The sequence below is a fragment of the Melospiza georgiana genome, chromosome 21 (genome assembly GCF_028018845.1).
Source record: "Melospiza georgiana isolate bMelGeo1 chromosome 21, bMelGeo1.pri, whole genome shotgun sequence".
NCBI lineage: Eukaryota > Metazoa > Chordata > Aves > Passeriformes > Passerellidae > Melospiza > Melospiza georgiana.
In genome coordinates this window covers 10,714,785-10,741,541 of record NC_080450.1, presented here as the reverse complement: position 1 = coordinate 10,741,541, position 26,757 = coordinate 10,714,785, and the positions used below count along the sequence as shown (strand labels likewise).

The 26,757-nt window shown below is 43.1% G+C and overlaps 1 long non-coding RNA gene across 1 annotated transcript; it reads right to left on the bottom strand.

The window, feature by feature from the left end:
* Window positions 1–21,576: 21,576 nt before the first annotated feature.
* LOC131092396 (uncharacterized) lies at window positions 21,577–23,869 on the bottom strand. Its single transcript, XR_009115492.1, has 3 exons — window positions 23,756–23,869; window positions 23,580–23,654; window positions 21,577–23,237 (listed from the first exon to the last, which is right to left on the bottom strand). It is a non-coding gene; the product is annotated as an uncharacterized LOC131092396 (long non-coding RNA).
* Window positions 23,870–26,757: the final 2,888 nt, after the last annotated feature.

Genomic DNA, 26,757 nt, shown 5'->3' with positions numbered 1-26,757 from the left:
TCTGCTACACTTGACTGAGGAAAGGAAATCACCTGCTTTACTTTCTTCAGGGTTTTACATCACTGTGTGTGACAGGTAGATAATTGTACCTGGAAAATATGGTTGCATGTGAGACTAGGCAGGAAAAAATATCTAGGAGTAGGTCAGGTTCCTCTTGAAGACCTGCCAGACCTGCTTGAGTGCAAATACATTTTTCAAGCTGGATATTTAACTCCCACTGCCTCCCGTGAAAACTCAACAATTGTAGAAAATCTTCTTTTGCTTTGAACAGTGGATAGAGACTCCAATCCCCACTTGCATAGCCCTGAGCAAGCATGGGAAAAGAAGGTTCTGTGACTGATGATGTTGCAAAGAGTTGGGAAGTTAGGAAGGAAGAAAAGAAATATTTTAGGTCTCATGTAGTGGCTAGAGATAGATCTAAATACATCATTGTGCAGCTCATGGTCTGGAACTGAGGCTGTAACTTGCACAAAATAAACATCACCCAAAAGTAGCTAAATACTTAATAGCATCCTGGAGCATCAGGGGAATATTCCCTGGGGATAACAATAACCTCATGCAAACAGCTCTGTTTAGAGCATTCTTGTACAATTTCAAAGATCTCTTCTAATTAATGCAACTATGGAATATATTTATCTAGTGTAGATTTGATTTGTTGTATACCAAAGATGTTACTGGCTGAAACACAGTGACAATTCTGAAATTATGGCAAAGCTAATCCAGTGGGAAAGGTGAAGGGACACGGTGGGGCTGCTGTTTGAATCAAGCAATGCACATCTTTCTAAAGCAGTGTCCATTATATACATCTAGGGGCAGAGTAGATCTGCTGACCAGATCTGCACTGGGATCCAAGTTGCTACAACTGCTTATTCTTACAGATCTATATAGTGTCTTGATCTAGTGCTATCAGAGTGCCTGGATATTCAGGTTATCACCTCTAACAAGCGGCAGATGGGACAGGGTCAGCTGCAGCAAATGCAAGAGCAGGGCTTGCACAAAGGGAAGTCTGAAAGCCCTTAATTAAGGTGAAGAAAATACCTTGGTGTCACAGCTTGTTTCACTGGCTTTTCTCATGTAGAAGCTCTACTTAATGCAGAAAAAATCAAAGATAAAGCCAAGTCAATACAGAAACGTCATCCAACAAAAACAAAGGCAGTTTAGCTAAAGTTGGTTTGAAAAAAATCATTAATTAGGCTAAGGTAAATTTGCGTACATGTGGGCTTGTTAATACTCTTCCTACCTAAATGAGACTAATTATTTCTCTAATTATTATGTAATTGTGTAGCCTTGGGATCATTGATTAGAGATGCACTCCTTTTCTTGCTGTTTTACCTAAATCCAAGTAGAAGAGAGGGATGCTCCTCTGGGATGTGCTGCTACTCCTTTTGGCTGCAGCCTTGACCTTATAAAAGAGGAACAGAAAACAGTGAGTAAGCTGAGCTATTTATAGCTGAACTAATTTTCTCTTCACTCAATTAATAGCAATGGAAGAAGCTTTCAATACCCTTTAACAGTGTTTGTTCGCTGCAATACAAACCTTTTCTGAATGTCTTAAGATGTAGGATTTTGAAACACAGGAACAGAGACCATGAAGCATTTTGTGTTTCTGGCTGACAAGACTAGCACTGAGGAGCTGAAAGAGGGGTGCATCTGTGAAAGAAAAAATCCACACTTTGGAGGGAAGGTGGCAGACAGCAAATCTGTGCATAAAGTTCTACAGGTCAAAGCTCAAGTGGCTTCTCAAGGTGCTTGGTGGACACCATGGAGTTTGAAATACAAAACTTTACTGTTCCCAAGTGGGGAAGCTGAGGCAGAGTGCTTAACTTAGCAAAGGTTGCAAAGCAAGTTAATGGCCAGGCAGGGACAATTTTAGCCCACGGTCTCTGAATCTATTCAGAGAAGATGGACTCCCTGCCTCTGTTCATGTGCACAAATTCTGCAAGGCATGAGCTGCTGGGCTGCAAATAAACTGGGAAAGGTGGAGGGAACAGAGGGGGATGTCTTGGCTGAATTTTTTCTTTCCTGTTACTGAAGATTTCAGCCATAAAACCTCTCCCTGAGCACTGTGATGTGTTTTCTAGGTCTCTGAGGAAGTTGTTTCTAGGTCTCTGAGCTGTTGCTGCTGTCTTTTTTGAGCTGGACAAGATAGACTTTTTCTTGTTTTAAGTTTTTGAATTAAAAAAAAATACATGGAGTGAGTGAGAGTTCATTATATTTAACCAAGACAGAATTTGAAATCCTAAGTTTTTGTGACTTATTTCTGGTAGAAAAGCACTGTTGAAGCTCAGGTTCTCTGTGGGAAATGGAAAAACAGAAACTTCCACAGACACAAGAGGGTTGAATTTACAGCCTTGGAAGAAGATGGGATTGATATAAAAATACAATACACAGACATTAGGCAGAAAAATAATAAACTTATGTTTCTATAGTTGTAAATAAAATATGCCTTAAGTAAGTAAGAAACTGTATTAGATAGGATATGGAAGGGTTTATAATGTAGTGAGGTAATTGTATAGATTAAGTGAAGAATTCAGAAGTTATAACGGAAGCATATAGGTGTACATGCCATAGCAACCCATTAGATAAAAGCTTCCACAGTGCAGGAAAATTAAGTAAAGGTGATAGATTAGAAAAGCAAAGTAAATGCTTTGGCAACTATCTGTTGGATTAGAAAGTTATATATTGCCTTGTAACAAAGAACTTGTGACTACTTTGAGCTACTTTGACTGCTTGCTCTCATAGATCTCACAGCCTCTGAGACTGATGTTTATCTGAGCAATAAATTGTTCTTAACCCGATGATAGTCTCATCCCTTCATTAAAAGCAGCAATAATAATAGGTCCTCCTCCACCTCCAAGGTTTATAAAATAGCTTTTCTTCTTTGCTCCTCTCCACACTCTAGGTGTTCCACAGCTTGTTCCTCTCCATGACCACAAAACTCCTGCCAGAAGATTTGCTGTGTATTCCAAGGCTTTCTTCACTGTGGCAAGAGAGAAGGCAAAATATCCACTCTCTCCCCCTTTTAGAGCTTTGATTGGGTCCCTGAAATCTCTGCACTTCTCAGATTGCTTTTGGTGACCTTTAAGGCTCTCAGAGAGCAGGTGCTGTTTGTGAGGCCTTTCTGTGACTGTTGCTTTGTTTCCCTTTGATTCATCCTTTCTAAACTCCCAGGCCAGCCAGTTGCAGGTACAGTGCAATATTCATGAGAGGCTGATTTATGCAGGCACAAGGCTTGTGCAGCAGGATTACAGGGTACAGTATGTTACATGCAGTTTTAATTTCTTTTTATGACCAAAGGATACAGCCAGAGTTTCTCAAATATGGAATTTATGAAAGCCTCATTCATGCAGGCTTTAAAGGGCCCTTGCCTCGGTGCTCTGCTCAGATGGGGAGATGTGGGAAGATGGGGCGAGCAGTCTGTACAGTCTCTGCCACTGAACAAAACTACATGAAACACCCAGAGCAGTCAACTGGACATTGAAATGACCTCTGCGTGCAGAGCCCAGGCACTTCTGAAGGATCTATGTAGTCCCAGCCTTTCTCTGAGTTACAGAAGAACAAATTCTGTGAAATATTTGAGTAAAAATTCTTCCAAGAAGATTTTTGAACAGAAGGCATCTTCAGTGCAGTGCAGTGCCAGAGATTAACTTCAGGGCTTTTAAAACATATTACAGTGCAAACCAGGTAACAGAGGGTATCTATGGTAAGTAGAGATATTTTGTCCTCTCAATCTCCTGTCCTGTGTGCCTTGTAGACACTGTTTGTTCCTCCTCTGGCTTAATTTTGCACTTTGTATCTTACCTTCAAGTCCTTTCTTCTGAGAAGAAGCCTCTCTGCTCACACAAGGAGCAGGGTTTGTGTGTGTCCAGTAGCTCACCAGGCATAGTTACTCACCTGGAATTTGCATTGGAGATTATCAAACAGCCCGATATAAAAATTCAAGATAGTAAATGCAATAACATGGTCTGGGAATGGAGCGTGGATGCCTGATGTAATGAATTACCCAGCCCTCCCATCCTTGGAGTGTTACACATCACGTTACATGTACTTGCATGCCACAGGGCTATTTTGGGGAGAGAGATGTTTCTTCAGAAAGTCACTAAAAATTTTGTAGTGGAACTGGAATCCTTGGTGTATTCAGAAACCTGTCAGCAGGTTCCTGATGGGAGATGCCCCTGGCAGCCTGTGACTGTCTCCAACTCCAGAGTCCCTGGGGGAGGATAAAGGGGACCTGTTCCAGCTTTCATAAGCACAGTGGAGTAATTTCCAAGTCTGGTGTCTCACAACAAGGCTCTTTCTTTTCATGGTGCTTCAGGATGGTCAGTGGGTGGTGCTGGCAGTGAGCCCCTGGATCCTCTTCTTATGGATGTTGCAACCACCTCTGAGTCCAGCCTGGACAAGTGGAAAAAGGCTTACCTACCTTCAGCTTCTATTTCTGCAGAAGGGGAGCTTTTCTTTCCATCTTTCCTGCCTGCCATGCCATCCAGGAAAACAAAAAGGCACAGCTAACATCTGCTCTTTTCTCCTCCTACGCTCAGGCTCTTTCTCGGCTCCCTATTAAACCCCTTCCCACGCAACAGTGTAGGCAGCTCCTTCGTGTACATCTTGGAGTACACATTTTTTTCCCCCCCCATCCCTTGGGAGCAACATTTGCAAGAAGTGACTGGTGAGGGTTTATTTTTGTTCTTTGCTAAGAGTTTTTGGCTAGTTGGCTCCTTGCTCTCCAAGTGCAGCTCCTCCGTCAGCATTCAGCCTGTGCTCCGTGCGCAGAGGGGCCAACACGGATGCTCCTAGAGACTCTGTGTGAGGGTGGGAAGGGATGCAGCAATGGATGGAGAACATTCCAATGGCCAAGCTATGCCCAGGTGCATTTTCTTCTTCCTTAACTTCTACCAAGAGGGGTTTCCAAGGAAACAAGGAGACAAATTTCTGGGAAAAACACAGACATTCTTAACAAGAAACAAGCACTATACACATCTTTCAGCTTGGATGTTTGGGGTCTGTTCTTTGGTCTCCTGTAATGGAAAAGTGTCTGATTTTTGAATCTGCCTTCACTCTTGTCCCTGGATTGTTCCTGGGGCAGTCGCAGGGTGCTGAGCCTCCACTGTGAAACACATAAGCTCTGAATCACTTCTGCTTCTGGCAAAGGGAATGGGAGAATCCATCTGGGCTCATTCCATCCTGGAAAACTTGCCATATTTTGCAATTTGCACTTGGTTTTATTTTGGTTTTGTTTTGGCTTTTTTTTTGGGGGGGGGGGGGTTGGGGGGTTTTTTGGTTGTTTTGGTTTTTGTTTTTGTTTCCTTCCTCCTCCAATCGTAGTGGGCTGGCTTCTCCTGAACAAAGGTGTTGCTGTGCAGGGAGCTCTGCAGAAGATGCTCAGCTGTTTCCCACAGCCCCATTCAAGCCCCAATCCTTGTCAATTATCAAGTTATATGGACCTTACATTATTCCTGAGATTTGAAGGAGTAAAAAGTTCTGTTGACAACAAATTGCCTGGAGGGTACAAGCTAAAGGCAGAGGCACTGGAAGAGGTTGGACTCGCTGTTCTGGTCTCCTTCTGCACAGCTCAGGGGATGTGAGGCCAGTTTTGTGGTGCTGGGCCTTGGACTGTGCAGGCAGGACTGGAGAGCAGAAACCAGCAACCCCCAAGACTTGCCGGTCAGTGGAGATGAGTGATTTACTGTAGCAGAAATAACAATTATCCTTGGAAATGAAACAAGATTAATTGCATCACAAACTGCAATCTCAAAAGCACCTACTTCATAACATCAGAACAAAAAGAGTTTTAGATCTAATGTTACTCTAGAAGGGGGAAAATACATTTTTCAAGGCAACTAATGAGATCCAAACACTGAAAACAATTCAGAAAATGCTGTAAAAGGAACATGAATAGGAGTGACATCATAAAAAAGGAACATTTCAAAAGGATTTATAATCCCCAAATGAAGTTCTCCAGTACTGAAACAAAGAAGAACTATTTGTTTTTAAATTTTAATTGTGTTTCCTGAATAGTGTGTTTATTTTGAGGGGTGTGACACAATTGTGTATTTTCCCACCGTTCAGAAAGTATAATTCAAGTTATCACAAGGAACACTTGCTCATTTAAAAAAATAATCTAAGCTTGCAAACTTGATGGGTTTTGCAGTGTGGCTAACTTCTGTGGTTAACTAGTGGCAGCTTCCAGAGTGTTTAACTCAAACAAAGGGAAAGTTCAAAGAGAATGGTTCAGTTTATCTTACTATATAATATTTTTTCCCCGTAAAGACAGAAAATTACAACTGACAGTTTTTGATAGATTTACAATGCCCTTAGATTGCGCTGAGGCCATACTGAAGACATACTTGTTTTAGGCTTTGCTATCAAGAAATTTAAAATGCCAGTTCATTGGAAATGAATTCCAGAAGAAAGGAAGGGGAAAGTTTGTTGTTCTTCCATATTAGCTATTCTTGCTAACCCCAGTGTGCAAATGGCAGTGGGCATGGGGAGAAAGTGGAGAGCCTTCTAGCAACATATTGATTTTGCAGCAGGGAAGAGCAGTGTGGAATTTGTTTTATCTGCATGGGAAGGTGTTTTATCTGTTTTGTTTGTTTTATCTGCATTGTAACCAGTGATAAATATCTCTTGTCCAGCCCTGATGGTTTCTAGAGATAGAAAAGGCGTGTATGAAGGAGATCAGCTTCTCCTAGAGGGGTCCTATGGGAAATAACAGATTTTCCTCAGGCACTGAAGTGATGCTCCATCCCACCAGATCCACAGAGCTTATCCAGAACTGAAATCCCTGAAAAGTCCCCAGGGAAGCTGCAGCTTCTCTTACTCTTGAGAGGAATAAAATACTTTACACAAGTGTATTTACCCAAGGGGTTGCACTACTTTAGGGCTCCATTTCACACAGAGAATTCCCAAGGCAGGTCCCCAGGTGATGAGGTTACCTCTCCTATGAAATGCAGAGGTGCCCAAGGCACATTGACAGCTGTGGTTTTTGGGACAGCGCTGGTACCAAGGACAAAAGGGAAAACAAAGGAAGTTTTTTGATCTGAAGTTTCATAGCTTGTTTCAGTATTCTATATATTGACTTTTGGAAGCATTTTTAAAATACCTGAAGCGCAGTTGCACACTATTTCCAGCAGTCACAGTCTGACCTGGGATATCACTATTTTGCACTTTTTAATAATGATGCAAAATCCCTAAAGTGAAGGTTACACTGAATAGCGGTTTGGATTAAATTATTTTGTTTGTCTGTTTTTTGTAATATTATTAATATTATGGTCCTGTTTTAAAACCAGAACAGTTGAGCCAGCAAGCACAGTCACAGCTTCCAACTTAGTAGATCTTTCATTATCTACCTGGGGAGGGGAAAAAAAGGGACAATATTTTCCTAAATATTGCTGCCCGATACCAAATCTCTGTAAAGGTATCACAGAGCTGAGCTTGCTCTGCTTTGGCCCCAGCACAAACCCCTCTGAACCAGCAGATCTCATTGGTTCACAGGGTGGTCAGGAAGAGCCAATGATGGAAATATTCTTTTGGATGAGCTGCGAATCCCTCTGAGATCCCAAATAGCACAGGCAGTGTCACTATCTAAAACGAATTTGACGTTGCAGAGCACAAACCCATTCACCCCCCCTGGCTGTTCCTCGTCCAGCTGCAGCTCAGTACTATCAGGATCTAAGGTTTTATCAATTATAAGGAAGTTCAGAGCCCCACAATGATGACTTCGAGTTTAAAATCCCTCTGGAGTTTACCCAGATGCATTTGGTGCTTCTTGTACAGCAAAACCACAGCACAGCTTCAGCCCAATACTGATGGGTGACAAAGAATTGCAAAATTCCTAGTTTTGAAACCTACTTCTCCAAATAAACAGAGAGTAACCCAGGCTTCATCCAAATGCTCTGGTTTCTTAAACAGGCCCAGCGCTAAAACTGGCTGTGAGCACCCAGACTCTGAAAAGTTTGGTGTGCTTAGAGCATTTCATTTAAAAAGAAAAAAATTAAATTTAAAAAATGGCATAAAATAAAATTTTAAATAGTTTGCATGAAGGAACTAACTTTAAAAATATATTATTTATTTATTTATTTAAATTAAAAAACATCCCTGGGCATTGTCAACGCTGAAAGAAGCATTTTAAAACCAAAGCAAAGCTCTTAAGCCTTCAAGAAGTGCTGACAGGGAGAAAACACTGGCATATGCTCTTCCCCCAGTCTTTAGTGTGAGAGTTTAACTTCAGTCCCCCTGAAGGATGTATAGATACCCACGTTGCCCAGATGGCTGCATCCCTTCTCCTGGATCAGCCCTGTGTCACACACCTGCTCCTGGTGTGCCTGACAGTTTGGGTCTGGAGGTACAAACCCATAATTCCGTCAACTTCTCAAGGCCATTTTTTGGCAATTTCACTTCTCCATGTACTCAGAAGGTTGTTACCCAGCACATTTGTTATTTATTTAGATGCTGAAGGGCTGATGGCTAGTGGGTTTACCAGCTTAAACTTGATGTTTAAGCTCATGTCCTGTAGAGAAAGAGCCACTGAAGCATGGATCTATTATCCCAAAATAAGCAAGTTTGCCTTCATCCAGCACATTTCTCAAAAGGTTTTCCACAAGACACCACTGAGACTTCAAAATAGGGTTTTCCTGCAGTGGGAAATGTCAAAATGCACTCAAGCATTTGCTCTGCTGCTCATAGAGACAACCAGTCCCAGCAGGAAGGGATCATGACCACAGAGTAAGTTGGGAAGTGGCAGCACAGGGCTCCCTCTCACTTGCCTTCTGCAAAACCTTGTGCTGCTGGCAATTTTATAGCCAATGCGGAGAATCCTGGCATCAAGTAAATACTAAAAATTTACATTCCCCTAAGCACCTGTGCAAAAAAATCCTGTAGAAAACAGATTATGCCACTCCAGCAGTAGGGCAGGAGGGCACTGTGAGCTTCAGCATTATCACTGGTGACTCTAAGGTGACTCTAATTTTTTTTTTTTTAAACCCTTTAAATATTTATACCAAATCATTCAGGAAAGAATTCTTTGTCATTCTTTTTCACTGCTGATAAAATTTCAAAATCAAACTTTGAGGAAAGCACCTGGTTATAGACACTTTATGGCAAGAAAAGAAGCCCAGATCAGATGTGCAAACACCTGAGGTTTATTTGGGCCACTAGAGTTAATATAAAATGCAACTCTCCTAAAGAAATGACATTTTATTTTTGAGCCATTGAGGAATGCTGCATGAACCATAAATAACAAGAAGGCTGTGTGTGTTCAGGAAGGTATTTGGTGAGGGTGGGGCTGGTATTTGGGATGCCCTGGGTGTGTATTCAGGGTGAGTTTGGTCCAAAACTCTATGGCTCTGTCAGTAGTTTTAGGCTGGGACCAAGGCAGGAACAGCCACGTTTCCTCCTGTTTCATGTCACTGAGTTTATGAATCCAAGCTCCAAATCAGCCCAAACTGACTTGGGCCAATCTGGCCTAAGACTTGCAAGTCTAAGTCTAACCAAGAAATCTCCTCTTGATGGAAGTCTGGGGAGGGGGAGAGGATCTCTGTGTTTTATGAGCTTCATCAATTCTATCTGCAGTGAGTTTTGCATTCAAAAGGTGCACTTAAAAACAGGCAAAATTTTGCTAAGCACAGCTACATTTAATTTCTATCTAAATTTCTACCTACCATTCCATTTTTACCCAAGTTTTGCTGGTTTGTATTAAGACACCTGAGAATGTGCAAATCCCTTTATCAAGCCTTTTACATGAAACCCCTTCTTTTCCAATGAAAAATCTCCTGGCAAACCACCCCAAAGGCGCTGACACAAATCCAATTGAGCTGCAGCCATCTGGGGGTGACTCTGCCACGTTGCCATTGGTGGGAGGCTGGTTCCCTATGTAGGGGACATCCCCATCACCCAAGCTGGGATGGAACCCCAAAACCCCCAGGGATGCCTGTCTGGGACAGAGGTGTGACTGTTTTAAGTTTGGATTTGCACAGAACTGGTTTGGCAGGGCTCAGACACAAAGGTCAGGGAGAAATGGAATGTGGGGTAATTTATACATGGGGTGCTTATGCGTGAGAGCAGCAATGTTTGATCAGGGACCTCTCTGGGATGGAATCCTTGGCACCCAGGGACACATATACACAGACTGGCCCACAGCGTGTCTGTTGCCAGAAGGTTTTCTCCCACCCTCTCCAAAATAACCCCCTTTGGGCCTGGGCTGAAGGGCAAATGTGTGAGACTGAATCTGCCTGATTTGGTATCAGCGTTGGTGGCATGAACTGGGGGGAAAAATCCAACACAATTCAGGTCCCTGCAGCTGAAGCATCTCTCATCTATGTGCAAATGCTGAACTGACAGAAGGCAAAGTTTCTTTTTTTAAAGCCCAGTCCTGGTTTGTGCAGTTTAATTATTTCCTCAGATATCTTTTTAGTTATTTATTTCTAAAGCTAAAGCTCTCTAAAGCTCTTGGCTCTTTAACATTTTTAAATGATATTTTCTGAGTGTATTCTCAAACTAAATGTTGCTGAAAGCAGCCTTGCTTAAGAGGATGGGGGTTTGCAGAGCACTTGAGCCTGATTCAGCAAAAGCACTTGATTATCTTCAGTTTAATTTTACAAAATAGTTAAGCACATGCTTACAGCAAGGTATGTCCTTAAGTCCACCTCTACTCAGCAAAGCATTTAAACACACGCTTTGCTTTAACCAGGGACAAGGGAATTTGAGCATATGCTTAAATATTCCTCGAACCTGAGCAGCTCTGGCAGATGATTATCCTCCTGCCTTTCTGGAACTGGTGAATCTGTCACACTGCTAAAAAGATTGAAAAAAACCAAACACCTTATAATAAGCTATTTCTGGTAAAAGCAAGAGCAGCTCCTCCCCAGTTTGGGACTGGAAGGGCTTTTGTCAGGGCAGGGAGGGGGGTGATGCTCTGGAATGAGTGAAGCTTTGTGGCTGTGCTGTTGTCTTGCTCTATATTTGGATGTTGCTACACAGGCACAGTGCAGGTCCCTGCCTGAAGCCTGTGGGTGTTGCTGAAATTCAGATAATAAATGGCTCTTGTGATTTGACAGAAGGCACTTTGCTGAGTACATCCAAGGCCTTTCCTGGATGTGCTGGCTGTGATAGGGGCTCTCCAACACCCTCTCTGCTCTAAGGCTTCAAGTGTGTTGGTGTATTTAAAACTGGACCCTACTGGAGGGAAAGCTCAGCCTGGAGATGTTCAGGGCAGGGTTTGGCACTTTGTCAAAACATTCAGCAGAGATGATCTGCTGCTGAATTTAAGAAAACCGGTCAGGTTGAGATCAGCAGGGTTTCCACCAGGATCACCTGTTTGGTTTGTGTGCTGAGTTTCTCTGAAACCTGGGAGACTGACACTCTTTGGACTCTCAAATCAAATTATCCTGGAAAGCAGAAAGGCTCCAAGCCTTTCTGAGCCAGAACATAGTATTTTCTGGGACTCAGCAATTGTCTTAAATCACAGCTTCCCTAATCCAAATTTGGAAAAAGAGTCATTCAGATTTTAGGCCCAGAGCTGCATTGTGATGCCATCATCCCGTAGCTGCCACAAACACAGGACCAGTGGCCAGAAGGGGTGGCCCCATCCTGTGCATTGCTGCCTGCTCCATGTGGGCAGACACACATCAGCTGTGGGTAAATAAAGACTTTTTCTTCATTCAATTTTCTGTATTCAAAACAAAAAAATCTTTAGGAACAGTGAGCCCCACATCAATGGTCCCAAGTGCTCTCTCCACTGCTCTCTCTGGTGTGACAGCATCGCAGTGATCAGGATCCAGGTGAGCATTGGGGGTGCTGCCTCCCTCCCATCCTGCACTCAGAAACCAAAGAGGCAATGAAACACAACTGTTACAGCAGCACTTTTTGTTCATTTGCTGATGATTTGGGTAAAAGTTTCATTTTCCAAAATAAGGAGCCTCCTCGTTCCCACTAATAAAACCAGCTGCTGATCATGTAGTTCCAGCACCAGAGAAAGGACTGGGAAAAAGCAAATGGATAAAAAAATTGGTGTCAGTCTTCAGATGGGAATTATCAAAGTACTAGAGGAAGGATCAGATCTAATCTCAGTTGTCCACCTGAAGCTTATCCTTTAGATGGGACAAAGAAAAAGTCTGGATCTAGAGAGCTCTTGAGTATTTTTGGAATCAGGAATCTACCCTGGCTGAAGATGTAGCTCCCTCCTCGCCCGCCTAGTCTCCCTCTATATGCCCTGCAAAGCTCTCTCAGTACAGACTCTGCTTGCTTTCACTCAGGCATAGGGGACACTTAACAAGTCCCCCCCTTTTTTATTTTTCAGAATATATTCCTTCCCTGTAAAGCTCTTGGCTATTCCTATCTTCCTAAAAAAGTCTTAAAAAAATGTTTGTGGTGCTAATGGTATGGAATGAGCTAAAGCTTTATGCCATTTTTAGCACATTTGGAACAGAGAGAATTGGAGGATCTGAAAATATATGCTTAATCGCCCCCAAGGAAAGACTGCCATAATATTTTCAGTTACATAAGCGAACTAAATTGGAAATCTGGAATCTATTCAAGACCTTTTGATCAGGGAGCTTTGCAAGTGCAGAAAAGTAAAAACACAGACAGATGGGGATTAGAGTTGAGCATCAGGAGAATAATTTCCTCATTTAATTTCAGTTCCACCAACATATAAAAAGCATTAACAATCCAGTTACGTAACGTGTGTCAGAGCCTGGCTGGACAGGGCAGGAATTCTTGCTGTAATTAAACCATTACCGAGCCCATGTTTGCTGCATGGAGGCAGGAGTCTCTCTGCACCAGGGAAAGACACCCCCCACACCCCCCTTCCTTCAAAAATGTGAGCAAATGTCCTAGCCAAAATTAGGAGCAGTTATTGAGGCTAATGGGAGCTGCAGGGGGTTCAGGGAAAATTGAAACCTACTCCGAGATACCGCTGGGCTCACAAAATCCAATTGACAATCACTCGCAAACCCCAATCCACTCTATTTCTCTCTATCTTTGTCACTAAATCAGCTTCAGTGGGAGAAGCGAGATCAGGCTGAAGAGCAAGAGGAGATATTTTCGCTGATTGTTTGATTTTGGAAACAATAGTGCATAATATACTTGTTGTTTTAATAGTTATATCTTTGAGAGAAGGTGGTACAACATCCAAAGGCTGGAAAGAGTCTCACAAATTTGATGCTGTGAAGGCTGGCAGATTGGATTAGGATTCTGTTCTTGCCTGTTTTCCTCTGCTTTGGGGCATATTTTTGTGCACAGTGGCTGATGCAGAGTGATGCAAAAAAGCACTAAGAGGATGGTCTAAATGGAACCACTTACATTTCAGGATCAACTCACTTCTCAGCTTCTGGACAGATTTTGAAGAGTTTCTGATACCCCTGGACATCCATATTAAGATCTATTTACCTACTGGAATCAGCTCCCTAGCGTGCTGATGTCTGCAGCCTTTAGATAAAAGTCACTCCTTCTAGGTAGCTGATTTTTTTTAGATGTTTTTGAGAATTTCTGCCTGCAGATTTAAGTGCAGTTACTTTTGCTTGCCTTCACTCTTGTTACATGAACTTATATGGGAGTAGGAGTTAGATTTCATAGACTGAGTCTGCTTTTCCTAATTTCAATTAATATGGTATATAAGAAGAGATCTGCATTTTTGGCATTGCTTTAGGATATTCTGCATGAGTTCAGAGGAGTCCCCACGCAGTCTCTGCAGCAGGAGTAGAGTGGTCCTGGGAGCTTTCCTCCAACCCTGAGAAATCCCAGATTGTCCAAGACAAATCCCTGGAGTTCTCCTATGGTCCTCCCCCCAGCCCCTTGGGGAAAAGTATGGCTTGGAAATCCCAACTTCCTGGAAAATCTGCAACAGGGTCTGAGGGCAGCCCAAAACCTCTGGGTTACAGCAGCTTGAAGAGAGCTGCTGTGGGAGCAGCTGTGGGAAGGACTTGGGCTGCTGGACATGACCCTAAATGTGCACTGGCAGCTCCAAAAGCCAACCATGCCTTGGGTGCATCACAAGAAGCTTCACCAGCAGGTCAAGGAAGATGACTCTGTTGAATCACCCACCCAAAATGCTTTGTCCCTGGGGTCCCCACCATAAGGAGGATGTGGACCTGCTGAAGCAGATGCAGAGGAGGCTGCAGACATGATCAGGGCTGGAGCCTCTCACCTCTGGGGCCAGGCTGGGAGAGCTGGGGGAGTTCAGAGTGGAAAAGAAAAGGCTCTGGGGAGACCTTAGAACCCCTTCCAGTGCCAGAGACCTGGAGAGGGACTATGGACAAGGGCCGGGAGTGGCAGAACAAGGGAGAATGACTTCAAACTGACACAGGGAAGGTTTAGTTTAGATATCAGAAAGAAATTTTCCCCTGTGAGGGTGGTGGGGCTCTGGCACAGGTTGCCCAGAGGAAGTGTGGCTATCCCATCCCCGGAAATGTTCCAAGACAGGTTGAATGTGACTCTGAGGAACCTGGTCTGGTGGAAGGTGTCCCTACCCCTGGGTTTGGAACTAGATGGTTTTCAAGGTCCCTTCCAATCCAAACCCTTGTGTTTTTCTAGGAGGCTGCGCTGGGGTTTGTGGATACACCATCACAAGGCTTAGGTGCTGCACTGGGATTTGTCGATACATCGTCACTTTCCACATTGAATTGCTGAGCAAGTGTGAGCCCAGCCATTAATTGGACCTGGGGACTGTAGCTATTTCTGGACCACGAGAAGACCACAACAAGAAGAGTTAGTCATGTGTGAGCAGTACTCTGCAGGCTTAGGTTCCACAATAAAGAAACAAAAATAAGAGAGAAGCATTAAAAAATTAGTTGTACACATGACTGGCACATCGTTTCCATCCAAATGGGTTATACCGTAGGTGCAGATGAGATCATAGGCTGCTATTTAAGGAGGAAACCTCTACTTACATAAATGTCTGATTATGCAACTGTCATGGAAACCACAGATGACAAAGATGTATTAGATTAGCTTGTCCATTCCCTCCGAGTACAGGATTGTTCCTTGTGGTTTATTTTTCACTCAAGATTTTAAGAACTGATTGGTGGCTGCTGGGTGCTGAGCTTAAGAAGAAATGATTTATAGTATGAGCTGTCCCATTTCTAAAGGTGATTTTCTTGGGAAACTCAGGAATAGAAGTGCTTAAAGTCACTGGTCGCATCCAAAGATCCTCACACCAGTGTCTAGTTCATCCTTGTCCTTGTATACTTGGAGTGTTCTGGCTTTCATTCCTTAAAATAGGGACTTTACCATTCTGCCTGATCTTTCTTTAGTTTTCATCCCCTGATATTGTTGTCTTTCCAAGCAATACTCCATTTTCTCTGGTTTTGCACTCTGCCAGTGTGTCCCTCATGGTTGCTGCTTAGCCAAGCTATACAAATTTTGCTGCTCTTAATCTTTGATCACAGGTCAGTCTTTTGAGCCATGTTCATTTTTGCTGCGGCACAGGGAAATCAGCAGGGATTAGTATTTTAATCTTCTTTCCCTGTTTAAAGAAACCCCAGGACACACATTGAATGGTTTTTCTGTCACTTGAAATTAAAATGTTTAAAAGTAAGTGTATTTATATCTCTTTTTCTCAATTTTCACCTCTAGTTCCTCTCAGTCATTGATTTGGCTGCTCTTCTGCCTTAGAAATGGTGCTTTTTGGAATAAATTGAACTTCAGTTTGGCTTTTTATCATGAATAATGTTGCTATGTCATAAGCTATATGGTTTAGTCTCACCCATGATCATTCTGCAGAATTAACTTGAACTGGTTATAAGCCAAACCCTCTGGGTTGTCCATTCTCACCAGACGTGAGATTTGGGAGGATGCATAGCAAGACAAAGACAAAAAGATTAATGCTAAATACCAGTGATATTTAGCATCACTTTTGTCAACTGGTCCCTCTTTGATTGTGTTTTCCGCTTGCTCACGTGTTTGCTTGCTGCTATTTTCCATAAAGGTGGTCTCCTTGTTCTTAATCCCAATGCTTGCTGAACTCAACTCTTACTCCCCTCATGTCCAATTCAGATAACAAGAAACAGGTATAATGGGTATTTCTTGTTCTTCAGACCTATTGAGGGCCATGCTTAAAGAGCACTGCATGATTTTTATGTGTAGAGGGACTTTAGCCAGGATCACAGGGCAAATTAAATTCAGGCTCTGTCAGATCCCAGGAAAGAAACAAGTTGGAGAGTTGAGCCCTCTCCTCTGTCAATGGATTCCAGAGCCAACCTTTACCTGACCATTAATGGATGATCACCAGGGAAGCTGCTGCTGCTGCAGAACACAGGGAGAAGCTGATATCCAATTAGCATGAATCCAAAATACAGAACGGCTTCTCTCTGACACAATCACACCAGGCTTGCAAGCTAAGTCTGGTCTCGCTGAAGTAATTTGAAAAACTCTTAGTGTTGGCATGGTTCTCACTGTCAGCCCTCCCGAGCGTCTTAGCAGTGACCTACACCTACCCTATCTTGCTCTAGGGCTATTTTAGCCAGGGCTGTCAGTGGAACTGAATTGTTCCATTATGCGGTGGCTCTGCAATGTGGAAAACTGCTCAGGAGGGACCACTCTCTAAAACAGAGGAGAGTAACTCAGTCTCTAGGGCCAATCCAGTCATTGATTTTTATTTATTTATGATTTTATTTTTATATTTTCCTGAGGCAGCTGATACAGAGAGCAATTACAGTGGTGATTTTTCTGTGCTGTGGATCTTGATTGACTGTGCTGTGGAGGGACCCGCGCTTATTTCACATCAAACCCCACTGCATGGCAGTGCTTTCCAGGTGTTACAGAACTGAGACAGATTTGACCTTAGAGATGAAAATTTGAATTGTAATGTCTCACCCTGGATATCCTTCCATCAGAGAGAAGACAGTAAAGCGCAGTGCTTGTGGGATGATTTAGAAGACAAAAGCACTGCAACCACTCATTTTAAATCACAGCAATTGGGCTGCACAGCCAAGCCAACTGGTTTTGGAGCAGGTTAGATGAGTTCCAACCTCCGCTTCAAGTATTTAAGGGAAGTCCTTAACAAGAACCTGCTTTGTTGCACTTCTTAAAAGAACAAGTTACCTGAGGAGGAACTTGCTGGGTCCCTTCCCCATTTTTCCGCAGCAGATGCCCAAGTTGCTGCTGTCCTGTGTCTCACAAACAGACACATTTCTGTAGGAATGATCCCTGAATTTAATCTAAAAGCCTCTGAGAGCCTTCTAAATAATTTCAGCATGAGCTATCCTTAGGAAGTTAAAATCAAAGGCACAAGGAACAGCATATTTAATAAGATGGAAATGACAAAATGAGAACCACATTGAAGGATTTGGGACTTTTCTCCCTGTATGGATTCCAAAAGGGCTCATGAGTTTGCAGTGCTCTGGCAAGCAGAGAGATGCTGTGCATTCAGCACAGGCAGCAATTACATCTCCTCTTTCTAAATTATGTTATCAGGAAACATCTATATTGTTTGTATGGATCTAGATTATGCTCTGAGAATAGAATGTTCCCTGCATAAAGAGCACGGCTGGAGTAAATCAATGAGGATGCACTCAGAAACATCAATTAAAGGTAATACAAGTCTTTAGTGTGCTATCAGGGAGGGAGTAGAGTTTGAAAATCTGATCTTCCCAACCGTGCCTTCCTCTCTAGGAAAGCAGAACTACTCAGAAATTCATAAGGTTTAAAAATAAAATACTTGTCTCCTCTCATCCTCATCTTTACTCAGGTTTTTACTCAGTGCTGGTTCCCAGCATAGCAGATGAGTAATGTTTTTCTTCAGATCTCAAAGTTCTGCTGGGTTAAGGAGTTATCTTTCTCCAAGTGTCACAAGTTGAGTACCTTGGGTTTGAGGTACATGCTTTGGGACACCACAAATCTGATTACTTGAGGTGCTGAGAGCCCATCAGTGATCCAGTGGAAGTCAAGAAAATCAGATTCCAAGCTTCTTCAGTGCACCACCTAGAAATTCAGATTTTCAAAGCTAACAGTGATGTCTGAATATAAAATAACAGCAAATCTGTGATAGAGGTGGGAACAAAATCCAGACCATTCTACCTGTCAAGTGTGTAATGCCTGGAGCTCATCTGCAGAGGGGTGAGTAATTGGGCCACCTTTGGACATCATTAGTAAGGGACATGTCCATAAACATGTCACTTGTCATCATGTTCTCTGCTGGTCCCAGATATTTCCTATTATTGAGGCAAATGAGAAATTAATGTGAATTTTCCTTCAGCCTATTAATTCTGCATCCCCTTTGCAGATATTAATTAAAATGCAAAATCTGAACCTGAGTTTAAGCCTCCCCTGTTCTCCACACAGTTCATGCAGAGGCTTCCTGCTCAGGCACATTGGTTACCTATGTGACACACATCCATCATCAGGATTGCAATTGTGAGGGGTGGAAAATTTTCTTCTCACTACTCAGAAGGAAGAAGGACCTTGCAAAGAATTTATAAGCTTCTTCAGCTAAGTTAATTATTCAGGAAAGGGTATTTTTCACTGCAAGGAGCATAGGCAAGCAGATTCTAATCATAACTCAAATGCCAAACGATTTAAGCACCTTTGGTTTTAGTGGCTTATTTGATTAATATTAAGGTGGTGGAGCAGGGGGGGTTAGTGTTTTGGGTCTTTTTTTTTTTTTCCTTTAATGCTTTTTCCTGTTGGGCAGAAAGCTGCTCCCTTTTCGTCACAGCCTGGATAATGAACTGCAGCGTACAAAGCCAGTCATACAATACGCAGCAGTGGCAGTGCGGAGCAAGAATCTTTGGGAAGAGTTTCCATAGAAACATTGACGTCCTCCTGGTGAACAGGACACTGAGTTCCTTCAATGAGAGGTATGGGGTTTTAAAGGAGCAGTGAGATGGCAGGAAGCCAAGCCAGCAGCGCTATGACTCTGCATCTCCCAGCAGAATAGAGGGTTGGAGCTGGTGGGAGGGGAAAAAAAAAAAAAATTACCCAATTACCCTAGCATTATCAAAATGTCAGATTTGATGATTGCTGCTTGAACCGTACTGTACAGAGCCTGGTAAATAATTAAACATCTGACCGCAATGTATGTGAGACCTGACAGCCAAAAATCATACTCAAGGCTGTGAACTTGTGGCTTCTAAAAAATCTCATCAGATTTTGTCACAGACTTCATCCCAGAAACCTCAAATTCAACACAAATTGGCATGATGCAGGCACGAACCTCGCAGGGACAAACAAGGTTGCACTCAGCGGTGCGCACCCTCCCCTTCCCTGCTTGTCCTGGAATGAGACAAGTGCTTTGCTGATGTTCCAGCTCTGTGTTTTAAATAGCCCTGTGTCTACCCAGCTGAATAGTGGCAGAGAAGCCCCGTCTGGAAGAAGGCTGTTTCTAGAAGGAAAACGGTCAGAGGAAATGTTTTTGCCAGAAACGTTGGAAATCATACAAAACAAAAAGGCAGCATGTGAAAGAATTCGCTGCTGAGCGCTCCCCAGCGTTTTTGTTCAGGCTTACAAAATGCTTCTTTTCAGATAAGACCAATGAAGGTGACAGTCCCTTCTCAGAAACAGTGTGACCCACCTCACAGCCCATCTGATGCCAGCTATGTTGTTCAGAGCCTTCCCCTGGCCATGGGAGTTCTGGCTCTGGAGTGAGCACAACTCTGCCTGGGAAAGTGAGCAGCCATCTGACCCAACAGGGTCACTCTCAGCCTTCATGGTTTCCTCGGGCTCTGACTGAGCTGTATATCTCTAGCCCAATTCAGGTGACTCTCTGGGGTACCTGAATGTATTTCAGCATCTTACATGTGTCACTCTTCCAAACAGATTCATAAAATGGCTTGGGCTGGGAGGGACCTTAACACTCATTCAGTTCCAACCCCCTGCCATGGGTACCAGCACCTTCCATCAGATCATGCTGCTTCAAGCCCCATCCAAGCTGACCTGGGATACTTCCAGGGATGGGGCAGCCACAGCTTCTCTGGGCAATCCATGCCAGGACATCACAAGCCTCACTGGGAAGAATTTCTTCTTTGTACATAATTTAGCCTGCTCTCTCTGTCAGCTTTAAAAATACCAAACACCCAAACACCTTCTTGGGGTGAGTCACATGAGGTGAGGAGCATTCACTGCATCTCTTTCTCTATGTCTCTCCAGTGCTGATATCTCAGGGGTGACTCGTTTACCCAGCAAACCCCTGTGGTGTGAAGTTTCCTTTGAGCAGGTGAGCTGTGCTCCACTGGGACAACATGGAGCAAGGAGGGAACTTTGCTCCATGCAGGAGCAGGTGCTGTGGTCTTGAACCAGCCTTGTCCTCTCTGCAAGAGAGTTTCTGTTATTCAAAGGTATCTTGCAGGTTTCTACATGTCTGTTTCTTGTTCCTATCCCTCCAGAGTGATTATCAAGAAATACAAGGCATCCACAACCCCATTACAGTTGAATGGGACCCCCAGGTACCCTGCACCTTCTGTAGTCTGCTCCAGACAGTCTTCAAAGGCCAAAGACTGCAGTGTGGCTGCTGACTTTAATCCCTGTTCTTTGCAATGCTCAGAGACTGTGGCTATTTATACTGCTCTTATTGCAATGCTGAAAACTCTGCTGAGAGTGAAATTATTTCAAATCTATATGGGTATGATGCCACATGAAGTTTTTGTTTGTAATTTCATAGCAAAGATATCCCATTTATTAAATGGGCTCTAGGTAGGATGTTTGATACAGAATATGGCATTGATCTACTTGCAGAATGTTTGCAAGAAGATAATTTTGTTTCAACCTGTTCAGCAAGATTCACTGTAGACAAAGAAAGACAGAAAAATCAGCAAGTCAGAGAATCTCAAACAAATGTCTTGAGTTCCAGGGACTTATTCAGATTGTTTCACAGGATGATGATATGAATGTCTTTGAAGGGAATAGGACGAGAGGGTAAAACAGAGGTTCATCTTCCTGAGGAGTACTCAACTTTTTTCCTCCCTTTGTCTCAGTGTTGACTTAACCCTGTTTTGTGGATGGAGAAGACTTAGAAGTAAAGAACCATTTAGAATGAGGGATATTTTGCTTGAGCATTTTGTCCTTATTTACAACTTAGGGGAATTTGAAATCTCATTATTCTTTCTTGATTAACATACTTTTATAAGGTGTTCAGCTAGCATGACAACGAATTTGATTTATATATCCAGGTAGCCTGAATTTGCATATGCCAGGAAAAGATTGAAGGCAAACCAGACCCCACACCCACCATGATAAGACAGCTGAGTCAAGGTAGGTCTGGCACAATGCCTGGAGCTGATCCGGAGGGGTAGGGACTGTGCCCAACCTCTGGCTGACAAATCCACAGCGCATGGGACTCACATGCTGGCATGATTCTACTTGTGCCTACGCAAAAAGAGTGCTCAGTTCTACTGAATTAGGAAGAAATCCAGGTAGAGTAGGGGGATGCTCTGGTCTGACTGCAGCTGGGCCCTCTGAGCACCTCAGCATGGCATTTTTGGAAGAGCGAGCAATAACTGAAATTATCTACTTGACTGGTATTAAACCAGTGCACTACAGCAGTCCTGAATTTCTCTAAAACAAATCTTATCACAGCACTTCCTTTGCCAGAGGTGCTCTCTCCCCTCCCCTTCCCTCCCCTGATACACAGAGCTCAGTGCTGTGCTGAGGGTTTTTTTTAGGTGAGCCACAGGCACTGCCCCGGCCGAACTGTTCTTACTCCAGATGTACAAACTATCTTTCAAAGACACTTAATGAAGTGGCACTTAAGTCTTATGAAACCTGATGGCCCCTGATAACCCCTTTGGTGCAGTGCTAAACTGGTGGGCAAATTCCTCAATAGAAATGAATTAATTCCCATTAAAGGCAGATTTATGTGCTGCTGGCAGGACCATGCACCATGCCCAAGGGTCTGCAGCAATGCCTCAGTGATTCCGTGCTGGCTCATCCTTTGTGGAGAATTCCTACAAATGTCTTTGCATGCTGCTTAAAACTTGTAGACAGGCAGTTCCCTTTTCATATGTTGCAGTCAAGAGCTGCCAAAGATATGTAGATGTTTATTTTCAGGCATTTCTGTTCAGAAGAAGCATCAGTGCCCTGCTCACTGGCTGAATGGGGGAAATCTCCCTCTCCACCTGAGCCTATTCCCTTTGGGTGGATCTTCAGGAAAACTGCAGGAGGAACCACAGCCAGCAAACTCTTTGCAAATCCTCTACCCAGATGCACTGCTGTTCCTGGACTACAGCCCATGCCAACAGCAGGGAAATTTTATTTCCTGTGATACATCACTTGAGCTTTCCTTCCAGCAGATCCTGCTTCTTTTTCACATCAGCTCCTCTGCTGAATCTAGGACACAGGAGATGCTCAATCCTGCCTTCTGGGCTCTCCTTCATCAGATTTACAACGTTTTTGTGCTCCAACAGTAATCACAAGCTGCTCACATTAAATGCCACACTATTGGAAACTCTTTCCAAAGCGCTCCGAGTCTTTGATCATTCCTTGTAATAGCAGAAAAAAAGTGTTTCTTTCAATAATGAAAAATGAATTCCCACTTTATCCTTCAAATGGCAGTGGATTTCTGTGCCTTACATGTTATGCAAGCCCATTGCAGCAGCCATTTTGAACAACTAAATTTCCTATAAACTGCTGAAATTTCCAAGGTGAGGATCCTATTGTTACAAAGACAGCCTTGGAGATTGAGAGCATGTGCTGAAGATCAACAAAAAGGAAGAACGGATTTTTTTAAATATGGGAATTTGATACCAAAAATTAAGCATGGCCACAACAATTACAGCCACCTAGTGGGCAATTTTTAAAAATTTTAAATAACATTGATACTCAATTTCAGTAGTAAAATACTTGTAAATTAAAGAGGTGTAGCATATAACCTGGGGAGAAGCTTTCACTGTTTTGTTGTTGTTTTTTTAACTTACTCTTCAGGAATACAGAAAATCTCAAGTATTGTCCTTCTTGCATTGTAGTCTACAAATATTAGGAAAATTAGATCTTATTTGGTGCTACTGTTTTAAGGAGGGACTTGCTGAGAGCATCCAGTGAAGTGTGCTATTGCTCACACCGCAGCTGAAGGGACAGGACTGAATTTTTTAACAGAGATTTTCATTCACCAACTGGTTCATTAAACTTTAAAGTTAGATATATGACAGCACAAGCTTTAAGTTAAGAAGTTGACAACAGATCAACAGGCTTCACAAAGTGATTAAGGATCTCTTCTGCAGACGTTTTGTTCTTTTGGCTCTTGATGTCATCCATCATTTCAGGAGCTTCTCGGGTTTCACAGGGTATTTCATGTTGATAGGATCTCTAGTCAATTTCTACTGAAAAAAAAACAAATTGGAGAGTAAGCATTTCTCTGAATCTTTGCATATCAAACGGAAGGAAAAGTACATTCATTCATTTGTCTTTTATATGGATCATAGGGCTGAAACACTGAACTTCAGGTCTGAATTCCAAAAACTCCAAAGCATTTTGATTTAGCCCGTAATAAAATCTGCATTGTGATTTCATAACAATACTTTTTAATCCACCTCCAAGAAGGGATCAGATACTCTGTGAGAGAGTTTCTCTGTCAGAATTTTTTGTTTTGGCTTTTATTTTCTTCAAGCTTAGTAATCTGTATTCAAGATTTTAAATACATATTTACAGAACAAACAAACCTTCTCAGAATAATTTCCACAGGCTTTTGATCGCATGCCTCAGAGTGGAAGAACAGGCTATAGGATCTCTTAACTCTGTGAAAAGAAATAACTGGCTGTGAATTTTGGAAATCCTCTCTGGCATGTGTTCAAGCTGGTATTAATGCAAACCACCCCATGCCAATCTCCTGACTCACCCCAAATGGCAGTTCCTGACACTCATCCCATTGCTGGCCTTTCCTAGGAAGAAAACAAAGCAGCTCCTCCCTTCCTTCCTGAAACCTCACATGCTCCAACGGCTCTGGACAGGGGCATCTTCTGTGTTTTCAAGTGTTTAACTGGGGGAGTGAGGCTGTGCCAGTACGTCTTGGAAAGTTGTTTGCAGCATTAAAATTGGTCTCAACTCCCCAGTCCATGGGCACAGAGTGTCAAATTCTGTAAGTATGTAAGCAAGTATGTCAAATTCTTCTGACTCTGATGCAAATCTCTTTGAAGACAGATATATGTCAATTATAGCATCATGTTGCTTCTAAATTTTATATATATTTATAGGACTCAATGGTCTTTTCCAACTCAAGATACTCTATGATTCTATGGTATTTATGTATTTATATATTATTTACGTAGTGTATAAATATCCAAGTAACCACTATCCAGATGCAGGCAGCATTTGCAAATGAAAATGCTGTTTAAATACCACAGTCCTGCAGAATGTTGTGTGTTTTTGAGGAAATCTCATCCCACATTTGCTTGTGCCAGTTCCAGGAGGTTTTTTATTCCTTGTCCTTCAGGCGAGATGTGAGGAGTGAAGCGCAGAGGCTATGCTGCTCTAACTATGAATTTCTTGACCTCTGACAATTTTAGTTTTTTTAATCACAGCCTTTTCTAAGAACAGACTGTGCAGTACAACTTGCCATATAAAATCCTGGATATGGAGCTGGATTTGTGTTGCAGTTACTGGTATTTCATTAACCTTTATCTTGACAAGTGGAAATAACATGCAGTGATTCAGGGGAAATTTTTCACTTGCAGAGAAAAATGGTGCCAAAAGAAAGCAAGTGGGCTACAAATTAATAAATAAAAATCTCAATAGCACGAATCAACTTCCAGCTGGAATTGGCTGCTTGTCTGTGTTTTGGATACATCAGAGCTGTTGTGATTATGCTCTGTGGGGCATGACAAAGCCACGGCTCAGGAACCTATGGGTGACCTCAGCCAGCCTCAGGGCCAGGGTGGCCCACCTCCAGCCTCCCTCCTCTGTATTTCCCTCCCAGATGAAGACCTGGTCCTCAAGGATTGTCTGTCCCACCATGGGCTGTGGCTTCTCCATGCTGTGTTGTTTCTTCAGCCTTGTGTCTCCACTGGGCTCAGCTGCTAAAAGGCTTTTGCTCTGCAAAAAGGCTGCTTATACTCATGGTCCTGTTGATGTGGATATGCAACCACCAACTCTCCAAAACCCCAGGGAGAACCTTTTTTAGGACGACCTGAGCAAAATACAGCCCTCCTACAACTACAGCCTCAATGGTGGCCAGCAGACTACCCTGGACGAGAGCTGGTGAGTAATAAAGATTACTGATGTTTTTCCTGGTGAAAATCAGCCTGACTCACCTCTATTTTGTTTCTTTTATTGTTATTTGTATTGCTGTGATGGCAGACAGCAGATCTCAGTTATTGCGTCCAGGCTTTTATCACCATACAACAGGACAAAGTGCCTGCTGAAATGTTTCCGGACTAAATCAGTAGGAGGCAAAAAAGAAAAGGCTAAGTCACTTGCTCACTGCTGCCCTATAATTCAGGGCTGCCCTACTCCTCATTAAGCAACTTCACTCACCCATGGTGGCATTTTTTTCTGCTAGTTTTGCCTCGCTCTAAGCCGAGGTTTATAGATAGTCAATACCATTTGTTTTCCAAATAAAATGTCCACTTGGCACATATATTTCGAGACCTGTCGTGCTGCAGGGGGAGCACTTGCTAGCGGCAGGGGCTGCTCAGATCCGAAGCTCTGTATTGAGATACTGATCTGAGGCATCAGAAGAACAAAGCATGCAGTGGCGACCCAGTGCCACTCGCTCTGTCTGTGCCATCCTCCAGTGAGCAGCACAGTCCTGTACAATCAGTTCCTCTGTTAGATGAACTCAGGATCTATTCCTGAGCAGGGATGCCATGGAAAATGTCTGTCTGGAGCTGTTACCTTCCAGGGACAATGTCTCTCTCAAGCCAATGTCTAGCACAGGATAAGCTTCCTTCTGTTTGAAATACACATCAGCCTCTCAAGGCCTTTGCAACACTAAGGGTGCTGCTGATGCTGGAAGCAGTTGTACCCACCTCTGCACCTACCAAACAGAAGAGATCTCACAGAGTTCAACAAAATATCAGGGCCTGGATCCATGCATCAACTGAAGCAGAATAATTCCCAGATCCAGAGAGAAAAGCACAAACAAAGAGAACCTAGAAGTCAAAGAGACAAAAGCTGTCTGGGAGACCAATGCAGAAAAGCTCTGCCCAAGGCTGGAGGTTTAATGAGAGCTGAGTAGGATGGGACTTGGCATAGATAGAAGCTGTTAGGAACAGTACTGAAGAATAGAATATGCAGATAGTGAGAGGGGAGAACAGCTGAAAGAGGAGGTTGGGAGGAAAGCAGGTAAAGGGGTGTAAATTTTGGCTCGTGTGTACCAGTACAACTGCTACAACCCTGCAAGAAGTGGTCTAGCATGGCAAAAACCAGACAGTTCCAGAGGATCCCTGCAGGAAGCAAAGCTGCTCAGCTGCTGTAGGGGGACAGAAGTGGTGCTGACACTGAGAACAGGCACTCCTGCTCTCCTGCTGCTCCAAGGCTTTATCCTGGCCCAAGAGTTGGAGGCAGTTCCTCTGGCTTTCTTTTGGGAGGTTTGGTGGGAGTTTTGTTTGTTTGTTTGTTTGTTTTGATTTTTCTTTTTATTATTGCTGTTGTTTTGAGGAGGTTTGGGTGGTTTTTATTGTCTTTTTTTTAAAGGCAGATTCCAGACGGGTTCTGCAGTGGCAGCTCTAACGCCTGCCCCAAGTTGTGTGGGCTCTCCAAGCGCCCCAGTGCTTGCTGAGAATGACCCTAGAACTGAACTAAGCCTGTGCCGAGTGCCACCTCTGTGACACTGGCTTGGACTCACCATGACAGCAGTGTTGGTGAATCTCTGCTGGTCTGACCCACCATGGTCAGGGTATC